We start from the raw sequence: 20,887 nt of genomic DNA on the forward strand, positions 1-20,887 counted from the left end.
TTGATGCTGCCAGATGCTGAAAGCTTGAAGTATGATTCAGCAAGGACCTTAAAAATAAAAAATAACCTTTTAAAACGCTTCTAAAACCCACACATGCATGATTCAAGCTCCTCAGAAGTTGCCTCGTCCCATTTCAAAAGATGGAAAAAGAAGTAAAATTTGTCACAAATACAAAAAAAAAAAAAAAAAAAAAAAGGCAAAAAGCCGTACACATTTGGCTTACTGTGGCAAAAGCAAATTTTTATCATGTGCATACCAAGGCACTAAGCTGAATTCTTATTCTACAATCAATTTCATACAATTTCTTCCAGTATCAGTTGCAGGATCTAGTCTATTTGCTAAAAGCTATGACATAAACAGTAACATGGGTGAAGTTGTATCAAAATATTTATCATCTTTTGCCGTGTCTCAAAAAACTGATGGATAAGTCACTGTGCCTGTAATTAAAACATGTAGTACTTCTCTGGCTATAAAATTTGAAATACGGTTTGTAGCATACTTTTAAACCTGTATTTTAATTATTTCTCAGTTCCAACTCAAAACAAAAAAATTAAATTTACCAGCTAATATTTAGTCTTGATATGTTTGGAGACTTCTTGAACTATGATAATATCTCACTATGCCTTGAAATAATAAGAAGCATTTTAAAACAATATTACTATTGACTTTAATATTGATATTAAAAAAAACAAGTAATAAATTTTGTTGTGTTATATATACTCTTATATAATGAGAGAAGCTTTGACTTACTCCACAGCAAGACTGATTGACTTCACAGAGCTGTTACCTGGTTCGTGATGTATTTATTCTTACAACTTCTGTTCCTAGGTTAAGGTTATAAAAGGTCAAAAGCAACATTTAAAACAGATAAAGTTTATTTCACCTAAAAATTTCCATCCTGATCAACATTCCTGGGAACCTGGAGAAGAGCAGTTATCATAACGCACCAGAAGTTATCACAATAAAGCTATGAGATGTAACAATAAATGGGAAAAGATATACTAACAAAACTGATCATTTGACACTGCAATTTCATCTTATGCAGAACCACTGTGGTGACCAAGTTACACCATAGTAAAAATTCATCTATTCCACAAAAATGAATGTTATTGAGTAACATTTTAAAGCATGGTAGTACCCAGCTTTAAAATGGTTCCTTTGTACCTTAGCTTAGAGATTACATAGCTGCATGTTTTCTTCAAGCTATTCATTGCTAAAATCTAGACAAAATAGTACTTGGTTACATCTTCCACTTTCCCTGCACAATGTAGCATTTAGAATTAAGATTTAAGAGCATTTTGGAAATACAGACTACTTAATGCAAGAACAAAACTTTCTGGTATGATCATATGTTTATGTTGCATAAGATAATACAATCCATCTGCTGGGAAAATCCTTGCTGAATATTATATCTGTTTTAGCAATAAACATGAATAGAAATCAGGATTATTTTCTTAAAATCTGAAACTGAGTAACAGTGAGCCTTAAGAAGAAATATGTCTAGGAACCTGAGGCAAATTATAGATGTTAATGTTGGAGTCACTGAGAGCAGTTAACACAATGTAACCAAATGTCAACTGGAATATTTTGCAGTAACTTACTGAAGAGATCTGTGTTTAATGAATATATGAACTCTTGGTTTCTAAGTTTCCAACTTCAGATGGCGAAGATTAAGTGTTAAGGGTGTTACTGTAAATGTTTAAGTGAGATGAACATCACTGATTTTCTAATTTTACCACATGGTTTATTTCAGAAGAAAACAAGCACCAGTTAACATAGTTCTCCTGCAAGTCAGTAAACAGTCACACACAAAAACTCAATACAATTTGGTTCTTTGTTTATGTGCAGGATATTTAGTTTGGTTTGCAAAGTATTAGAAGAATAATAAGAACCTCCTGACAGAATACCACAACTAAATTTCTAAAAAGCCACTCAGTTAATCTCAGTGTTGAATCTGGCTGTTTCAAATTATTGTAATGTATAATAACAGTCTTATTGACAATATGGATGCACAGAGCCAAAAAAAGCTAGAAAGAGTGGCCAAAATGATGAACTAAGTGCCAGCCCAAATGACAACAAACATATGGCCATTAACTGAGGAATGGAGGGGTTTAGGAATGCAGCTGTCTGTGGTCTCCTAAAGTTCCAGAGGAATGAAACGCTGTGAGGATTGGCAAAGCCTGGATGAGAAGCCCTACTGAAGATGGTAAGCCCTAAAATGGAGTCAACCAGCAGACCATGCTGGAATTCAGAGATTTCTGTGGTCAGAATATATTCATTCCACTGGCCTCATAATGTACATCAACAAATTAATATTGTATGGATGTCATTTCAAAGCCTACTGAAGACGAAGAGCCATTACTGAAGGCATTAGAGCACAGATGGTTCAAACTATATGCAGATATTCATACTTGCATTTCTGCATTATAGCCGGGGTTTTTTTCTGTTGAACTGTAATGAATTGTCTCATAATCTATTCCATCTTCTTGCCATTAGCAGGCTTTGAATGTTCACAAATAGGAGCAAAGAACTCATTTTCCAGAGCTTTAATCACACAAAGAGGGAATGCCTAATTCTCTAAATGAAATGGTCTGTGATCACTGAAGCAGAGATTTAATATATCACGGCAAATTAGGTAGATTTTAATAAATTACTTATCTCTCTGAATACTTTACATATGCTTATGAAGAAACATAGCCTGTTTGCAAACAGTGGAAATCCAGTCTATAAAATCCTTTGAAGAAAATGACAAATAAAAAAGTAAATTAAAAAATGAAATGTATTATATCCTCATTCTCAAGAGACAATCCTTTTGCAGCATTGATTCACAGCTCCATTAAAAATATCAATTAAACCCTTCACTGAGATTGGTTAAAAGCTGTAAAATTAACTTTCCACACTAGACAGTAGTTATTCAGATACAACAATTTATTGTATATGTTTGATGTAAGTTCTAAAAGTGACAAAACCCAAATGAAAACAGTTGCCCATCCCTAAAGCCCAAAGTAGGTGAAGCAAAATCTGATAGTCTATGGCTTCTTTTTGTGCTTTGACAGATGTTGGCTGCAAGTAAATCATCCCCTGTACAGAAAATGATTGTGCCTGCCCTCCCCCTACTTCAAATTATGGTAACCATAAACAGCTGATTATAATGTTAGTAGAAGGGTAAAAGTTATTTTAAAAAAGGGTGCAGTAATTTAATAAGTCCTGAAACTAGCCTAATTTTTTATATTTAATTGATAGGAACTGCATGCATCAAAGAAAACACATACTGAGATTTAATGTGCATAAAATGGATATTAGCATTTTAAAGAGGCAGATTAACACATTAATCCAAGTAATTTTCATATATTGCTTTTAATAAAATCTTCACAGTATAAAATTCTTAATGAGGCTAATCACAGGCATTCCATTTAACGGGGTGATTAGGGATAACATAAAAGTATTTTTAATCAGTTTTCTAAGGCTTATGGTTTTTTTATTAAAAATTAAAATTTTGACTTGCATTTTTATTACTGTTTTATGTAGGAAAAAAATCTTAAAAATGCAAATAAAGCACGTCGTTCAATCATGTAGGTATTAATTATTTACAAGGCGTTGTCCATTGTGGAGATATTCTTAGCCTTAGGGGGGAAATATAAAAACAAACAGACTGAAAAGTATACAAAACTTTACAACTACAAATCAAGCGTCCTTTTCATATAAATTATACATTAAATATACTGTAGGAATTACAAAGATCTCATCTTTGATGCACTATCAAGCATGTATTTACACTGGGAGAGGGCTCTTGTGTAGGCAAACTTCCTTTCATGCCTCGTAGTCATCTTTGCATTCCCCTCTCGGCTGAGGGCAGGCATGGAGGGCTTCCAGTGCTCCTTTGAGCTTTCCAATTACTGCACTGTCATCTTGTGAATCAAAAACTAGAAAGCAAATGTTACAAAACAGCATTAGCAGTTTCATTTCAGGTTTCACTTTTGTTCTGGTAATCTTCCTTAGCGTTTGGACAGATTAAAAGGCTCCTAGTGTATGTTTAGAAAAAAAAGGAAGAGGTAAATAAATAATAAAGAAAGCTTACTTTTCAGGTACTCAGCCTACTGGAAACTGAGCACTCTAAGAACTAGAATGTACATCAAAGAAACTATCAGGGCTGGAATTAACTCTGAAATAAAACTATTTGTATAATAATTGCGTACATTAATTAGTAATTTTTCACAATGTGTAGATAAAAGTGTTCCAAGCTCTATTGAAAACATAAATGCATATATGCATAGTCAGAAATATATGCATAGTCAGAACATATATGCATAGTCAGAAATAATTTAAAATAAAAAATATACTAATTAATGCATTTTATATACTGTGTGTATGATGGGTCCAAGTCAGCCTGGACAATTATTAGTATTTAAATAGCAAATTCTCTTTCCAGTTTGTGCAATGCAAAATTATTTAAATTCCAAGCTTTTGTGTGTTGTAAAATAGTGAAGTATGAGCAAAGATGATAATTCCCCTAGACTAAACTAACTACCTTCATCTTTGTGTATGTGGGTTTTAAAGCAGTATTTAAAATTTCTATGTTACAGAAATTAGCTGACATGATTTAAAATTGCACTCTTTCACAATATCTAAGTAAGCCCAGAGGGCCAGAATCTCTCTGCTGTGATTAAAACATGCTGCTAAGTCAAAAATGAGGCTCTTTCCCAGTCCTGCACAAAAAGCACTGAGGCTGCCTAACATGACTCTAGAAGGAATTTGAATAAAAACAAATAATCTTGACAGCATATCTTTTCAAAGCAAATTACACAGCTGACAAATAGCAACATTATGTATTTAATAATTAGGATAAATACTCTAGGATATGCAATGATCCTTCATGTTGCAACTTCTAGGCTGCTGGGATAGCTCAGAAGAGGTTTAGAGAAGGGAAAACACAGGATAAACCTTCCATCACTTACCCTGTTGAAAGACCTATTATAGGACAGATTGGATGTTACTCTTAGAGATCCAAAGCATTTTGTATATTCTTGAACAAATCACTCAATGAACTGTCAACTTCAGAGCAGACTTCAGAGGACAGTACTGTTTTTACTGTAAGAACAGGAAAACTATAATTAATGATATCAGAACATTAACTCTATTTTATCACTTTTCATATTGTCATATTATCTCTGAGACTTATTGTTAGATGTCTTGACTATAAAGTCTCTTTTTTATCCATCCTCTTGCTTAGCCATGCACGTAGTTGCTTCAAATTACATGGAGGCCACTTCCACACAACCAGCAATGAAAGGAACAAGATATGAAAAGGATCCATCCTTGCAGTCCTCAAATAGAGTGAATGAAGCTCAGGGTATCTGAGAATGACTACATCTTCATGTGGTATTTTTCTGTGTCTAAGTTTATCTTTTTTTCCCTCCAAACAATATCCATCTCAGAGAAAATGCACATATTACTCAGGAATTCTATTTATCTATTTAACATTTAATTGAAGTTGATGTTCAGATCTTGACAACAGATCCTTTTTAAAGAAATTTGTCTAAGAAAATACAGTAACATGCTCTTCTGCCATGATCTGACATATATTAATGCAAAGTTCATTTTGATTCTCTGAAGTTTCTAAATTTTCAGAAAATAACATGTTATGGATTCAACAGAAGAACATAAGTGCACAGCATCTGCAAGGAAGGGCAGAAGTGTGGATAAGAAAAAGAAAAAAAGAATTTTTAGCTTTTACTATCACTTTAATAGATATAATGGATATACAGTAAAAATGAGTTCAAATGTCTTATGATTAGGGAAGAAATGCTCCTCAATATTGAAATAGCTGTCATTACATAATAATGATTAACTTTTGACAGAACAATAACTAGTAACAAAAACCAGTCCCTTCCTGTCATAATAATCCTCTTGGATGATTATGATTTTTAAGAGTTTTGAGAGAAAGTAAAAGATTATATGTATATCAGTAATAAACCTTATCAAATAGTAATTATGACAATGGGAATTACGGCCTTAAAATACAGAACAAAAACAATCTTCCAGTGAGAGACTAAAAATACCTTTTTGGAGGAGATGTGCTTTTGTACAACACCTTGGAGAAAAAATTATCAGTGCAGAAAAACTGAAGTGTTCAGCCACATTAAAAAGTGCATCAAATCCATGTGTTATTGTTCCAGGGTGTGGAGATTTGATTCTTTGCATTTTCCTTATCATGTTCCTGAAACTTTGAGTATTTATACTCTTCTTTGAGAATTTTAGCTTCTGCAAGGATGCAAATCATGTATGATAATGGAAATGGTAAAAAGTCTATTTCTTTCTCTTACTACTCAGCTCAATACATAGCTGAGTAATTTCCCCCAAGAACAGAAGTAGCAAAGTCACCCTGGCCTGGTATTCCAGCAGGGCAAACTGGAATTCCTGCTCTGCAAAGGGAACCTTGTGTGCACCGTGTCCAGGCTTGGAGCTGCTTCATGCACCCACTGAGGGATTGCTTTATCACAAAGATACTCTCAGCTCCTTCCCTGAGCTTCACCACAACAGGAAAGAGGATTGAAACAAAGAGGGAGGAGAAAAATGCACCATTGGTAATGATGCATTTGCTACCACAGGCAACAGGAAACCCTAAGCAAGGAGAATATTTTCCTTCCCTGTCTGTGAGAGGACTGAGTAACCTTCTCCAGCCTTCCTATGAGCACTAGAAAAACACTCAACACTACAAAAACACACAAGGGAATATTCCACAGCTCCTACTCAGCTCACTTGCTTTGGGAATTCCCAGTGAAGGGCTGGTCACAGGATTTCCCAGAGGAGTGCTCAGGCTAAAGTGACCCCTAACCAAGCCCCCAATATTACACCCACACTGTCTCAAATACAGTTGGTGTGGAGGACACAAACCCCTGAACTACCCTGGGGTTATACTGTAACCTTAAATAAGATACAGACATCAGCAATACAGAATTACTGACATTTTAATACATATATTTATAGATATATATTTATAGTCCTATTACAATGAATATATTGTACAAAATAGAGAATTACAGGAATCAGACATGTCCTTAAAGTTCTTAGGTTTTATAAACTAATTACTATGAACTGGGGATGCTGTTTGGTATTGGTTTTTTTAAACATATTTTAAGGAATGACAGTAATAGCTTCTGCAGACTTTTGCAAATAAATGTGGAAACCTTCAGTTAAAAGAAAAGAATTTCTTCTTGACACTATGTCAAACAATTACTGTCACAGTAAATCTTGAAGAGAAAAGTAGAAATTCAACAAATAATTTTTAAGCTACAAAAGTTTACAGGAAATTGGTCTCTAAAACTCACCACCAATGGCTTGTTCAATGGTATTTCTTTGCTTCTGGAATATATTTTTCAAACAGATTCAGCATAATCAGTATCTTCACGTTCAAGTTCTGCTCATCTTCTGGGGTATCACTGAGCACTGCAAATTTTAGGGTAAACAAAAAAAAAAAGCATTCAAAAAGGATTAAAAATCAACTCTAAAAACCAGAAAAAAAAAGGCAAAACTGCATTATGTTTTTTATTCCTCCACTACATAAGCAAGAACTCTTTATCAATTAAATTCAACATTTTCCATGACAAGAATAGTCCAAGATCCTCTCCTTTAAATCTTCCCTTCTTCTTCAGTATTATTTAGCAGTAGTAGAAGGACAGAGATGTTGCAGCCATAGATCCACAGACTTACAGAACTGTTTCATTTTTGTTCCCCCTCCCACCACCCCATGGTACAATTCTTGTTTATTTGGCTATACAAACAACTACACAAAATATATGCTTTTCTTCTGTCAACTTAAATTACACCCATTGCCTCCAAGTATGGCTTTCCTTTCAAACACACAATTCCAGTATTGTGTTGGAGCTGGCTTGAGTTAGTGGCTTGTGCTGGGGCCAAAAACACTGAGACTGACAAAATGACAGGAATTTAGAGCTAACATTTGGTATGTCTTGGCAACATTGGTCAAGCTGTGAATGTTTGTGAGCTTTACAACCTAAAAATGTTACAATAGGCATAATTTCAAATGGGTTGGCATGAGGTTACGTTACATCCAAGGCTACAGGAAAGGATATCTTACACAAAATATGAACACATGAATAAAGCTATGGATAGTGTTACTCTCCTATATTTCTCTTTGGGATCCCAGGTTTTCTCTCTAGCTGATTTCCACATTTCTTTTCTCTAATACCCAGGTATAAGTACACATTTCCTTGTAGGAATTCCAAACCTACTGAAGAGGAAAAAATTTTAACACCTTGTTGAAAAGCCATGTGAGAAGATAATTTCTAGGCAGTGCAAGAAAAAAATAGAGAATGAAATGAAGCTTGTTTTTCAAAAGAAAAGTGAAAAAACAGTAAGTGCTTTGAGTTTAAAGCATGTTTTACTGTGAAAACCTGAATGATTATTTATTTTTCTTTTTAGAACAACTTAAAGGCATTATCACAGCAGGTAATTTAGAGCAACTGGACAGAAGCTCTTATATATGCAAATTTGATCCGATTTTTAATTTTTTCATTCCAAAGGCCAGAGTTTTTAAGCAGCAAGTATAAAACTTTGTTCATGAATTCAGTATATTAATGTGAAGCTTACACCCTACACATGCTCTATTCTATGACATGGAGGCACAGATTTTGTTACTTTGGGGAACAATGACTTCATATAGTCTGTTCCTCAGAATAACAATCCTTTCCCACCAAGAAATGATGCACCTGTCAGGACCAGCCTGGAAACCTCTTGCATAAAGCTGTTCACTCTTGTTATCACAGCAGGGTGACTGTTGGAAGAATGGATTCCTCCGTTCTCCACATGTGTCTCTGCTGACACGTGTCAGAGGAGCACAGACTCTGCCTCCAGGTCTCAGCACTTCAGCTGCAGCCTGGCGTGGGGAATCAGGCAAGCCTCACTACACAACTGAAATTTCTACACTCTTGAAATGCTGAAAAGCAGCACTGGAAGAAAAAAAATTAACGAGGACACAGTCACAAAAAGTTACATGGATGGTCAGAAATTGGGTCCTGTTAACTGAATAAGAGACTTCAACATGAAAGTAGATAATGATGGGGAAAGTAGATAATTATTTGATGCTGAAATAATAATTCTGTATCCTGTTTTTATTCCAAAGTTTTACAAATATTAGCAAGTATGTCTTCCTAAAATTAATAAGGAATTATAATCCCCATTATACAGAAAAAAAAACAAAATAAAAGGCTACCCATGTCACACAATACAGGCATAAGAAAAGCAAATATTCTGACAAAATCTCCATATTTATGACAGAGATAATGACTGTCTGAAAACATTAAGAAAATATGATTGTCAAAAGAGGAGAACCATCTTTGTGGTTTGCAACAATTAGTAACCTAAAAAGGATTTCAAACAGTTCCTCTACCTCATGCTTATGTATTTTACATTTTATATCATTCTATTTAACAACATTTTTTTCTTGATTTTTTTGATACTGATTATTTTTGCATTTTCTGCAACTAAAGCCATTAATTCAAAATTAACATTTCTAGTAAACTTCTAAAATTATTCCATACCAAAAAATGAAATTGAAAGCAGAAAAAAAATCAACTTTATTTTGAAATCTTTTATTAATGAAGAGTGAATTCCACTCCAAACAAATTTTAGACTGGATATCAAGAAAAAATCATTCACTGAAAGAGTTGTCAAGCCCTGGAACAGGCTGCTCAGGGAACTGGTGGAGTCACTATCCCTGGAGATATTTAAAAGTGCATTGCTGGGTTAACAGTTGAACTTGATGACCTGAAAGTTCTTCTCCAACCTAAATAGACTCTAAAAATATGTATTTTCCATATAAATTCCAACTAGCATTTATTTATTTGTACGCATAAACTAAAAGGGTATAAAGCTGCAAAATGCATTATTTTCAAGGTCAAATTGGTTCAGTTTCAACTATAGAATTAGCCTATAGTTGCAACTTTGGCTTAGCAATAATTTTATGTATTATAATAGTATATCTTTTTTAAGAGCTATTTATTAAAGTGATTCTTCTTTTAGAAGACAAAAATAGCACATGATTCATCCATTTATTTATGTTCTAATATGGATCCAATCATTATGAGTATCATTTCCAGCAACATTCATTGTGACAGGAAAAAAATAAATTAATACACTACTTAATAGACATAATACACTGCCTATGCTGCTATAATTTGGCCTAGCACAAACACCAATAAAGTGTCAGGCTAAACCATCTGCAGGCAATTTTCAATGATATTTATATCCTTGATAATTTGGTTTCCTGAGCTTTAAAGCATTAGTTTAGTTCAGTTCCTGTTTCAGCTGAAAAAGCTCTGATACCAGTTTGTAAGGCCTGTGATAGAAAACACGTGTTGGAGATAGAACTAGGCCAGGTTTAAAACGCACAGAGTTGGAAACTTTGGCTGTATGGGCACAATCTTTCCATAAATTTTCTTTCTTGGTGGTCCTCTTGCTAGGATCAAGTGGGGAGCTGGACTACTGATGAACTTCCTGTCTTCCCATTTAGTCAGCGCAGAACTGAAATTTCACCATGAGCCAAGGCAGAGACAGCAATGACTGCAGAGAGCAACCCACCCACAAACACAGGGACAGCACCATGGCAAAAATGAAATTTCCCCATGAGCCAAGGGAGAGACACATCATTGACTGCAGAGAACCCACCACAAACACAGGGACAGCACCATGGCAGAAATGAAATTTCCCCATGAGCCAAGGGAGACACATCAGTGACTGCAGAGAACAACCCACCCACAAACACAGGGACAGCACCATGGCAGAAAGATGAACCCTCCTGTTCAGAGAAAAAGCTCACTGCTGTAATCTTACCTTACCTTCACCTTAGGCTTGTAAAATAATTATTAAAAATATCCAAGTATTTAGAGGAGAAATCACAGCACACTGACTAGCTATTTTCCTGTGCTTAATTTATCCCTCAGCAAAAAAAAAAAAAAAAAGAAAAAGAAAGAAAGAAAAAAAAAAAAGGAGTTTTTTATCCTCAGTATTGTCAAATTTTAGTATAACATTATCCACTTTTCTATTCTGTATGGCAGAATTAGCCATCTGCTTGCTTATTAAGCATTTTTCAGTTGTTTTTTTTAACTCCAAACCTAAGAATTGTTTTGGTATGATATTTCCATCCCAACAAGTAATCATTTCATGGTGTTCCCTGCTCCATTCCAGTAAAACCTGTTTTCTGAACAAGACATGAAACTCTCATGTAGAAATGAAATGAAGAGAGATCACTCCTCCTTTATGTGGAGTGAATCAGTGATTTGTGAATAAATACGTATTTAAAAGATTTACAAGTAACTCAAACATGTCAAATATGATCAGCATGTATCCTATTCTTTCTCAAATCAAATGAATCTTTAAATTAGTGATTATTCCATTTTAATGATTGACCTTCAAGAGAAAATGTAATCAAAGGATGTCATTCATTCGGTATAAGTAATGTACATACTATCACAATCAAAAAAATTGAATATGAACAAATTTATTATTATTATGAAATTGGACAAGAATAATTTATATTCTTTCTCCTATGTATTCACATAATACCTGCCTACTGATTGATTTATCTATCTATTTATTTATTTCTGTAAATTCTAGGGCCAAGGAACACTTCGTACACCTCTTAGACTCTTAGCAGTGTCCTGAATTCAGAAAGCAACAGATGTCCTACACTAAACTGGGCAGATATTTGCTTTTCAGATTCATTAGTGATGGAATACTGGTGATAGATTCTCTCTTCTGTGGAACAGATTTTTTAAAAACAAACCAACCAACTAAACAAACTCCCAAACCTAACCCCAAACCACAGCACTAAACCAGCATAGGTGAGGTTGCAGAATTCCATGCCACATGAACCTACACTAGAAAGAAATAAAAGCAATTGTCCCACCAGAATGCAGCTATCATTTCTAGCTGAAGCAATTTTTTTCTAGTTAGTTAGTTAGGTATTAACTCCTCAGTCCAACCTCCTCAAAAGGGACCAACCACAAGGTGAACCACAAGCATTATTTACTGAGATCTATACCAGAGTTTTCCAGCACTAACACGAACGTGCCAATGTGCAGATCTCGCTTTAGAACAGACCTGAGACCTCTGTCTGCACAATTATCTGCCTTAACCACATTTATCACTGCAAAGCAAATCAGAATTACTATTAGTATCAGATGTTTTTCACCTTTAAGAAGAGCATGAGAAAAGGAACAAAGAAAAACAAACATTTCTTTCTTTTCTTCTAAGGAAAAGCAACAATGCTAGAATCAAATTGGAAAGGTCATGTGATCTAATGGTGTGTCACTGGCAGGTTTATGTGCACACTGTCAAAAAAGATACAGGCAGCATCTAAGCATGCCACATAGCTGTCACTTTCTGTTAATGGCAATAGCACTCATGATTTTAAAAGCCAGTGGTCTTTATTGCTTTGTATTTTAAGTGATTTACTGCATTTTCTTCCACTGAGGAAGCCAGTGATAATGATAATGTATGGCAGAGTGCTTGTCCTTTTTGACAGCCTCAGTAATTTAATCCTCCTTTCCTGCCACAATATTTCAATAAGAGAAACCTCTAGACCAATGGACTGGAGAAAATCCACAGCCTGGGGAGTGTGAGTGAGTGCTCTGAAAGCTTTTCATTGTTTTAATTTAAAATACAAACACAGGGATCAGCTTCTAATTTTTGTACTATTAATATGACCTAGAGTGAAAGTTAGCCTTGGTTTGGAAAACACACTAGAAGAATGAGAAGCAGGGTTTTAAGAAATTCTTTAAGAAGTTTTTGGGCATCTTATATTAGACAAAGTAGCTGCACGCCTGCAAATGATATCAGTCTGCAAACATCAGTAAACTACTGTGAAAGATTATAAAGACTGAAAAGGTGTTACAGGAATTTTTAAAAAATTAAATAAAGAAATGAAACTGAAAGGGTTTTGCTAGGACAGAACTAGAATGAATATAGCCCTGGAAGAATCAAACATAGCTCTTCAGAATAGTTTTCATTTGTTTTTGAGGGGAGAAGGTGGGGCTAGAAATTATTCCCGGATTAAACTCCAACATTTTTAATATTCACTTTTTTCTAGTTACTCTGCCACTGTACTGACAATTCTTTTTGACTGTCCACCTCACAGTAAGGTTTCCTCTTCCCCTGTGCAGACAGAAATCTTTAACATATCTCATACTATCTTTTGCTACCCAAAATAAACTTATTTGTATGAACAGAAACTATCAACTCTGCTATGGAGTGAGATAGTGGAATACAGCAATATGAGGACATAAGAAGCCCTCAATTCCAGTAGAAGGATTTATTGAAGGACACATCTCTATGAGTCCTAGGGTGCCCGTTTCCCAGAGCTGTAGATTTTTCAGTTTTCCCTAAAGCTGTTCCCCAGCCCATACATGGCAGCAGGAGTGCAGTTGGGAATGGGCTGGGAACAGGTTGGGAATGGGTTGGGAATGGGTTGGGAATGGGTTGGGAATGGGCTGGGAATGGGTTAGGAATGAGTTAGGAGAGGGTTAGGAATGAGTTAGGAATGGGTTAGGAATGGGTTAGGAATGGGTTAGGAGTGGGTTGGGAATGGGTTGGGAATGGGTTAGGAATGGGTTAGGAGAAGGTTGGGAATGGGTTAGGAGAGGGTTGGGAATGGGTTAGGAATGGGTTGGGAATGGGTTGGGAACGGGTTGGGAATGGGTTAGGAATGGGTTGGGAATGGGTTGGGAACGGGTTGGGAATGGGTTGGGAACGGGTTGGGAATGGGTTAGGAATGGGTTAGGAATGGGTTAGGAGTGGGTTGGGAATGGGTTAGGAATGGGTTGGGAATGGGTTAGGAATGGGTTAGGAGAGGGTTAGGAATGGGTTAGGAGTGGGTTGGGAATGGGTTGGGAATGGGTTGGGAATGGGTTGGGAATGGGTTAGGAGTGGGTTAGGAATGGGCTGGGAATGGGTTAGGAATGGGTTAGGAATGGGTTGGGAATGGGTTGGGAATGGGTTAGGAGTGGGTTGGGAATGGGTTAGGAGTGGGTTAGGAATGGGTTAGGAATGGGTTGGGAGAGGGTTAGGAGTGGGTTAGGAATGGGTTAGGAATGGGTTAGGAGTGGGTTAGGAGTGGGTTAGGAGTGGGTTCCTGGCACAAACAGCCAGGCCAGTGCCTGAGCAGCTAAGTCATTCAACCAAAGGAATCTGCAATTTGCCACCTTTTTCTCTACTAACAGAAAGCAAAGAACTGGCACTCTGCCTTTGAATCCTTAATTTCCATTCAATTTCTTACTTTCTTAGGTTATAAGAAGCTGTTATTGTCATCTGCTCTTCTTTTGGACATGTGGATGACTTTCCACATGTGCTGCTCTCATGGCCAAGTGCTCCTAAGGCCACCACAGGAAGTGATGGGGAGGCAGCAGGGAGACAGATGGACAGCCAGAGAACTTCAAAGGAAATGCCACATCAACAGATCCTTCCCTTTCCCATAAGCATCCCAAATGGAATTTCCTAAGTTTACTAATACTGTATATAAAACAATTTTAAATGCAAATTATTAACAAACCTAAAGAGTTCAAATTCATTTCACTCAATGGAAAAATTCAGAGTAGTAAGTAATACATTCAGCACAAGAACTTCATTCAAGTCTGGGGAAAATGATTAACCAGAGTGAAAATATATTTTTAGATCCTGATGAATAACATGTTTTCATAGCACCTCTTAGTACTGCCTGAACTTAGAAGCATTAACATTGCTGCAAGGCATGGAACATCTAATTTTTCTATGCAATTAATTGCAAAAATAATTCAAAATTAACTCATGACAGTTTGCCTCTAAAATTAAAATTTTAAATTAGTCCTAAAGAAGTAATAAAAGCTGAAGACTACAATGACCATGGAACCTTGTTAGAAATCTCTGCAATTCAAAATATTGCTGTTCTGCTATAGTTCAATTTTTTCATAGTTCACATTCTAACACAACTGAACAACTAGATGATGAAGCAGATTTTCATCAAATGAAGAAAAAAAGTGCTCCACAGTCTTGAAATTATTGTAGAAAAGGAATAAACACACAGAATTATAACAATGTTTCCTGATGCAAAGCCTTAACATTTGAAGAATCCACTTTCAGAATAAGGATCTTTAGAAATTTATTTTTAATAAAAAGTACATCCCATCTTTCCCAAACCCCTCCTCTCTACTTCCACTTGTACTTCAAGTTGTTCAAATAGTCACGTTTCTAAGAGAGAAAAGTTTTTGCTTCCCAATTAGATTTGATATAAAACCTTTGCCAGGTTTCATAAGTCTTTCTTCTATTTCTGCTCTCTATTCTCTAGGACCACAGTATAATTTGGCAATTTTCACTGCTCTTTGAATGTATGGGCCTGAAGTGCTTGGAGGCATTCTCGGATATTCTAATATGTCTTTTCAGTGGTACCAAACACAATAGGTCCTCTCAGTCACTCTGGTCATCAGGAGGTACCCCACAATGTCAAGGGCAATCAAGACATTTGCACCATGATCCTAAACTGTTTAAACTCCCCCATCCAAGTTTCTATTCCAAGACTCTGGAAGAAAGAAAATGATCTTCAAACCATTCTCAGTGAAAAAGTCATAGTTGAAAAAACCCAATTAATGCCAAGTTACATGCTTGAACCACCTGTGAAAATGCAAATTCATGGGATCTTGTATGTCCAGATTACTGAACTCTATTATATTGTTTTTCAACAGGTTTTGTTAATTTTCTCTATCTCACATGCCAAACAATGACAGTGAAAAATGTGCAAATAGTATGGGAAAAACTTCAAATGTTTTTAAAGCAATGAATCTCATGAAGCCTTCTGTAACAGTTAAGATGTTTTTAAAACAGTCAATCTGTTCCAGTTATAGATAATATAAAATGCTTTATTTATTATAAGAATTAGTGATTTTTTTAGATTACTTATGGACTTCAATTTTCTCCATGCAAAAGTCTAAAAGACTATTAGTTTCCTTCTAAGCTCAAAGTAAATTTTGTTCTACCCATGCAAATCTCGTTTTTATTAAAGAAAATATTCAATTAACCTCAAATATTCAGCATACTCAAATCTAATTAGACATGAATAAGGGATGCAGCAAAGCTATAGTAAACACACATGCAGATTTCATTACTATTATCTTACTGGCTTCTCAACTGGCATTATCAAAAAGCAGACTCATTAGGTTTTTCCCCCTATGCACAAAGCTAATCTTGAGTAGAAATTAGACACCCAATTATCTAAGCAAACCTCTACAAATAACAACCACATTAGTATAATGCTGCAGAATACAGTCCTGAAGCAATAAAGGCCAAACCCCACCTTTTAATGTTGATTTGTTGGGATATTTTGAAGTTCATACAGTTTTATAATCCATACCCAAGCAGTAAATAGAAAAAGAAAAGTTGCACAGCCAAGTTATGATTAACAGAAATAATAAAATACAGCACTACTACATTGGAAACCCTTATGAACAACAGTCTCTCCAAAGCATGATGCTATTTTCAAATATCACAGCTTGAAATGTATTGAAGTTTCACAATCACCTTAAAACTCTGAAATTTTATTTTGTATTCATCATATCTTTCCTGCATTTTTAGTTAAACTTTGCAGAGTAAATACCCAAAATACAACTATGCTTAGACCATAACTAGTACACCCAGGAATCAGAATTGTGTAAGACTTTTGTATCTTGTGAATGTTTTTTATATTCAAAGCAATGAGATTCAAAAAGCAAGAGAAATTAAAAGCCTTAAGAAGCTTTCATTGGCTTATGGTATTATTTCCACAGTTTTTGAAAAGGATATTCCATTTATGTCAGCCTAACTAGAACATCTGGAGAAGTGCCTACAGCAGCTAACAAGACGAACTTCTCCAGCTCATAAAAAGAGTTCTCCTTTATGCAGTGTCTTATTTAGCACATGATGCCAGAAATCCCATTTGTCTGAATGGAAGGAAGCCTCAGTGAATTCAGGACTTCACAGAACTACTGTTTTCTTGGTGGGCTTCTTTTTCTTTCCCAAGGCCCTCAAAGATCCATGTCCTTGGAGTCAGAATGGTGGATTGAGACTGAATGCATTCAGATGTTCATTTATTAGAGTCTAGCATATGCAACATGCAGGATTCAGTATTCTAAGTAAATAGCAATTTATTAGTATTAAATACAGTTAAGTAATTTCCCATTAAAAAATTCTAATTAAAGATACACTCAGTATTCACAAGTGATAATCAAGTCCATGACATATTTTCTCTAAATGTATTTCAATTGTACATGGTTGGACAGAATTTTTCCTTTTCCTTTGTATCATGTATCAATAGAAAAATTAGTTTGTTGTGCTCTTTCAAAAAAAAAAAATAGTTGTGTAATGCCTAATTTTTAAAGGTATGCACTACCAGCAAATTGAAATATATTGCAGTTTCAATTTCTTACACAAGCCTACTTTTGTATTTTAGTTTATACTTAATAATTGCATCCTGATCTCAGTTCTTAAAAACCAGCAGTAGTATTTCCCCAAAGAGCTGGAAGAATGACAAATACAACAGTACAGACATAAATGTAAATATAATGTATAGGAAATAGGCTTTGTTGCAGGCATTTTCATAAGACAATTTTAGGGAAGGAACACACCTGCTCAGGGATAGGTCCCACTCACCAGTTCTATGGTTACAGTCACTCCTCTGAGCACCTGCTTTGGAACTGACAGTGGATTGTTCTCTGCAGGGAAATAGTTTCATCTGCATTCCATACTCAGCTGCTGTATTCTTTCATCTGATGTAATTCATGACTTTGTAAAATCAAGTGATCTAATTTTAATCCAGATTTTTCAACTTCCTATTTGAAACAAAACACAAACCAAAATAATTATTTTGTGTTTCTTGAAGTGTTAACACAAACCAAAGACACCTATGAACCCTTGGGTAGTTTGTACAATTAACACTGAGGGATTGATTTGACACAGGCACAGTAAGAACCTAAACCCAATGGTTTGCAGTTAATAATATTGTTGCAACAGATACTGATTGAAATTTGATGCTTAAAATGTTTTTGCAATAGTCATATGTCCTGGTGTCCTGATGTCCTGAACCAGGACATCATAGTTTACTGAAGAAGATTAGGTTAAGATTATGTTTATGTATTAATGCTATCTGAACCACTAATTTCAGTTGCCATTATTTGTAGCTACACAGCAAAGTGATCCTGGAACTGCTGGAAACAGTTTCAGTAATATTAGGTACCAAAATTTTCCAAATGGAAGAGAATTGTCAGTGCCTACTGCAGACTATACCCCATTCAATAAAAATCCACCAAGTTTATATGCCATTGTTAGGCATATAAAGTGCAATTGCATTTAGATGGTATTCAACTTCATATACTGAACTTGACTAGTTAAATCAAACATACCTTCAAGAGTTAAAATTAATAATATAATAAAATTATACACAACTATTCTTCATCAGACTTTTTCTTATTCTCTTTTAAGTAAAATTACATTTTTTTTTCCTTGTAAAATTGTCTCACACTATTCAGCAAGGTCAATGATATTGTATACAGATAAATTGTAATAAGGTTTCTGTATTTAAGTGTGAATGTCAGACTCAACAGAAAGTCACAAGTACTTCCCCATGTAATTTAAAGAAAGAAAAGCCACTCTGGTTTCCAAAGTGGAGTATGTAGCTGAGCATTCAAAGAAAACATTCTTCAAAGAGCAAACACAACATGTTGGAGTACAGAAATGTCAAAAGAATTTCTTTTTACTTCTTTCATTTCTTTCAAGTTCATATCTTTATTAAAAATATTTCCCCTATGTGGAAATATTTTGACAATTTTTGATTTTAAACTTAAATCACTTGAAGTATTAATCAGATGCAGAAGACTGGCTTTCTAGATTCAGTGTTCAAACTGCAAGTCAATACTCTAATTCATTATGGAGATAGCTTACATTTCCCCAAGCAAATTATATGATTAATCAAACTGAAAAGCAGGTGTATCCTATTGTAAAAATATCCATCATATAGAACAATTTCCATTGCTGTCAAGTCCTTTCAATATTTGATGAAGTAATTTTACCCCCTCCTTTCAAAAGACATTTCCTTTTATTATGTATCCTAAGACACTTTAACTAAAAACCCAAATCTGAATATTTCAATAAGGTTGTTTTATTATTCAGTAGATTCATGGAAATTTTACTAGGATGACAGAAAAAATTCCACACCATTCTGTCTCCACTAATACAGGTACATGGCTTCAGCTGGCAATATTACTGGGATTAGCATAGAATGATGAAATATTTAAAAGGAATTTTTTTTTCTAAAATCTAATAAATCAAATGACTGCCAAATGTCATTAAAGTGATGGTCTCTGACTTGAATATGCTTTTCATATTCAAATTTGAAAAGAAAGAGATGAAAGCCTAGAAAGGTTACTCAGTTTCAACTAATAACCTCAAGCACTCTACATTCACATGCATAAAAAATGAAATTGGCTCTATTGTCTAATTTTACTTCAGAAACAACTCTTTTCTTCTTGCACTGAACAGATGTATTAGCATCTGTATTTAAAGGGATATGCTGAGTGGTTTTGTTCACCCCAAAGTATTTAGCAGCCATGTCAGACTAGTTTGTACACAGACAGTAGCTTATGAATCAAGTCCAAATACAATATCCTGTATTATAAAGTGTTCCTTTTACATATCTTAAAATTTGTTTGACATATTTAACACTTGTAATTGCATACACTAGGCAAAGAATATTGCACTTTTTCAAGGCTAGTGGGGTAAATTCGGGTATTCTGATTTCTTACTTAAACTGAAGCAAATGACTGAGCCATACTATTAGAAAATTATAAGAAAAAATAACAAATTATCTTGGAGGTTAACAGTCAAGACTACTTTGAGTCCCAGTTTTATTGATATTAGACATGAATACAACACATACAAAGCAGAACACAAGCTGATTAGAAAATATATTTACAAATCAAAAATATAAAACTGCTTAAGAACAGAATTAGCTCACATGTCATATTTCATCATTTATACAAAACCACTCACATTATGAACCCATGCTGAATATATATATATAACATCCAATACATGATATGAATTCATTTTTAAACAACCATTTATATTTCTATGATGCAGAGTGAAATATGTTATTTAAATATATTCCTAATCTATTCCTAAACTGCTTTTTTTTAAAGCCTTTTCTCATTTTTAAGGTACTGTTCAAGAGAACAATGGATAGTTTGTCAACTACTGCCCACAAATAATTCTATTTAATGGGAATAAAATTAGTCTTTACATTTAATATTTTAAACAAAATATAATACAAAATTTCACCTAACACAGAGTATGGGTAGATATTGAAGAATATTAAACACTTTCAAAAATGTCTCAAAGAAATTGGCTCAGTGCTTTCATTTCAGGTGAGGAAAACAAAACATGGGTAAGATACTTAGTCTATGTCAAAATGCTTCCTCTACCATTTAATACTGACTCTTTGTAATTAATGCTACCCAAAGATTTGGAAGAATCACCAAACTCCTTCAAAATCTTTAGGGATAATGTAAGTACTAAATGCATTGGACATTACATCCAAATTCGAAATCTCAACTTTTCTCACCTTCCTGATTTCTAAGATTAAAAACTTTTGGTTTAATTCTGTAATTAGTCTTGACTGCCATCCACAAGCAGCTGTATATTCCATTTTTTGATTTCCTTTTTGGTTACAATAAAAGGCTAACACTTTGATATGAAAAATAGAATTCCAACTGTCTCAAATACTCAACAACAGTATCCCACAGAAGTGCTTTAAAAAATAAGTTTGTGCTTTCTGCACAGAAAAGCTGAGTTGAAAGGACCAACGCTCCTATTT

General features: G+C 34.6%; 1 long non-coding RNA gene across 1 annotated transcript in view; it reads right to left on the reverse strand.

Annotated features, from left to right (window-relative positions):
* Positions 1 to 3,005: 3,005 nt before the first annotated feature.
* Positions 3,006 to 20,887, reverse strand: part of LOC131563638 (uncharacterized) — a 32,089-nt gene continuing 14,207 nt past the window's right edge. Inside the window, exons 3-6 of the long non-coding RNA XR_009275304.1 lie at positions 17,671 to 17,849; positions 7,329 to 7,446; positions 4,956 to 5,088; positions 3,006 to 3,923 (exon numbers count right to left, since the gene is read on the reverse strand). This is a non-coding gene — a long non-coding RNA (uncharacterized LOC131563638). The remainder of the gene's footprint in view (positions 3,924 to 4,955; positions 5,089 to 7,328; positions 7,447 to 17,670; positions 17,850 to 20,887) is intronic.

This window comes from Ammospiza caudacuta, chromosome 13 (assembly GCF_027887145.1).
Source record: "Ammospiza caudacuta isolate bAmmCau1 chromosome 13, bAmmCau1.pri, whole genome shotgun sequence".
Taxonomy (NCBI): Eukaryota; Metazoa; Chordata; class Aves; order Passeriformes; family Passerellidae; genus Ammospiza; species Ammospiza caudacuta.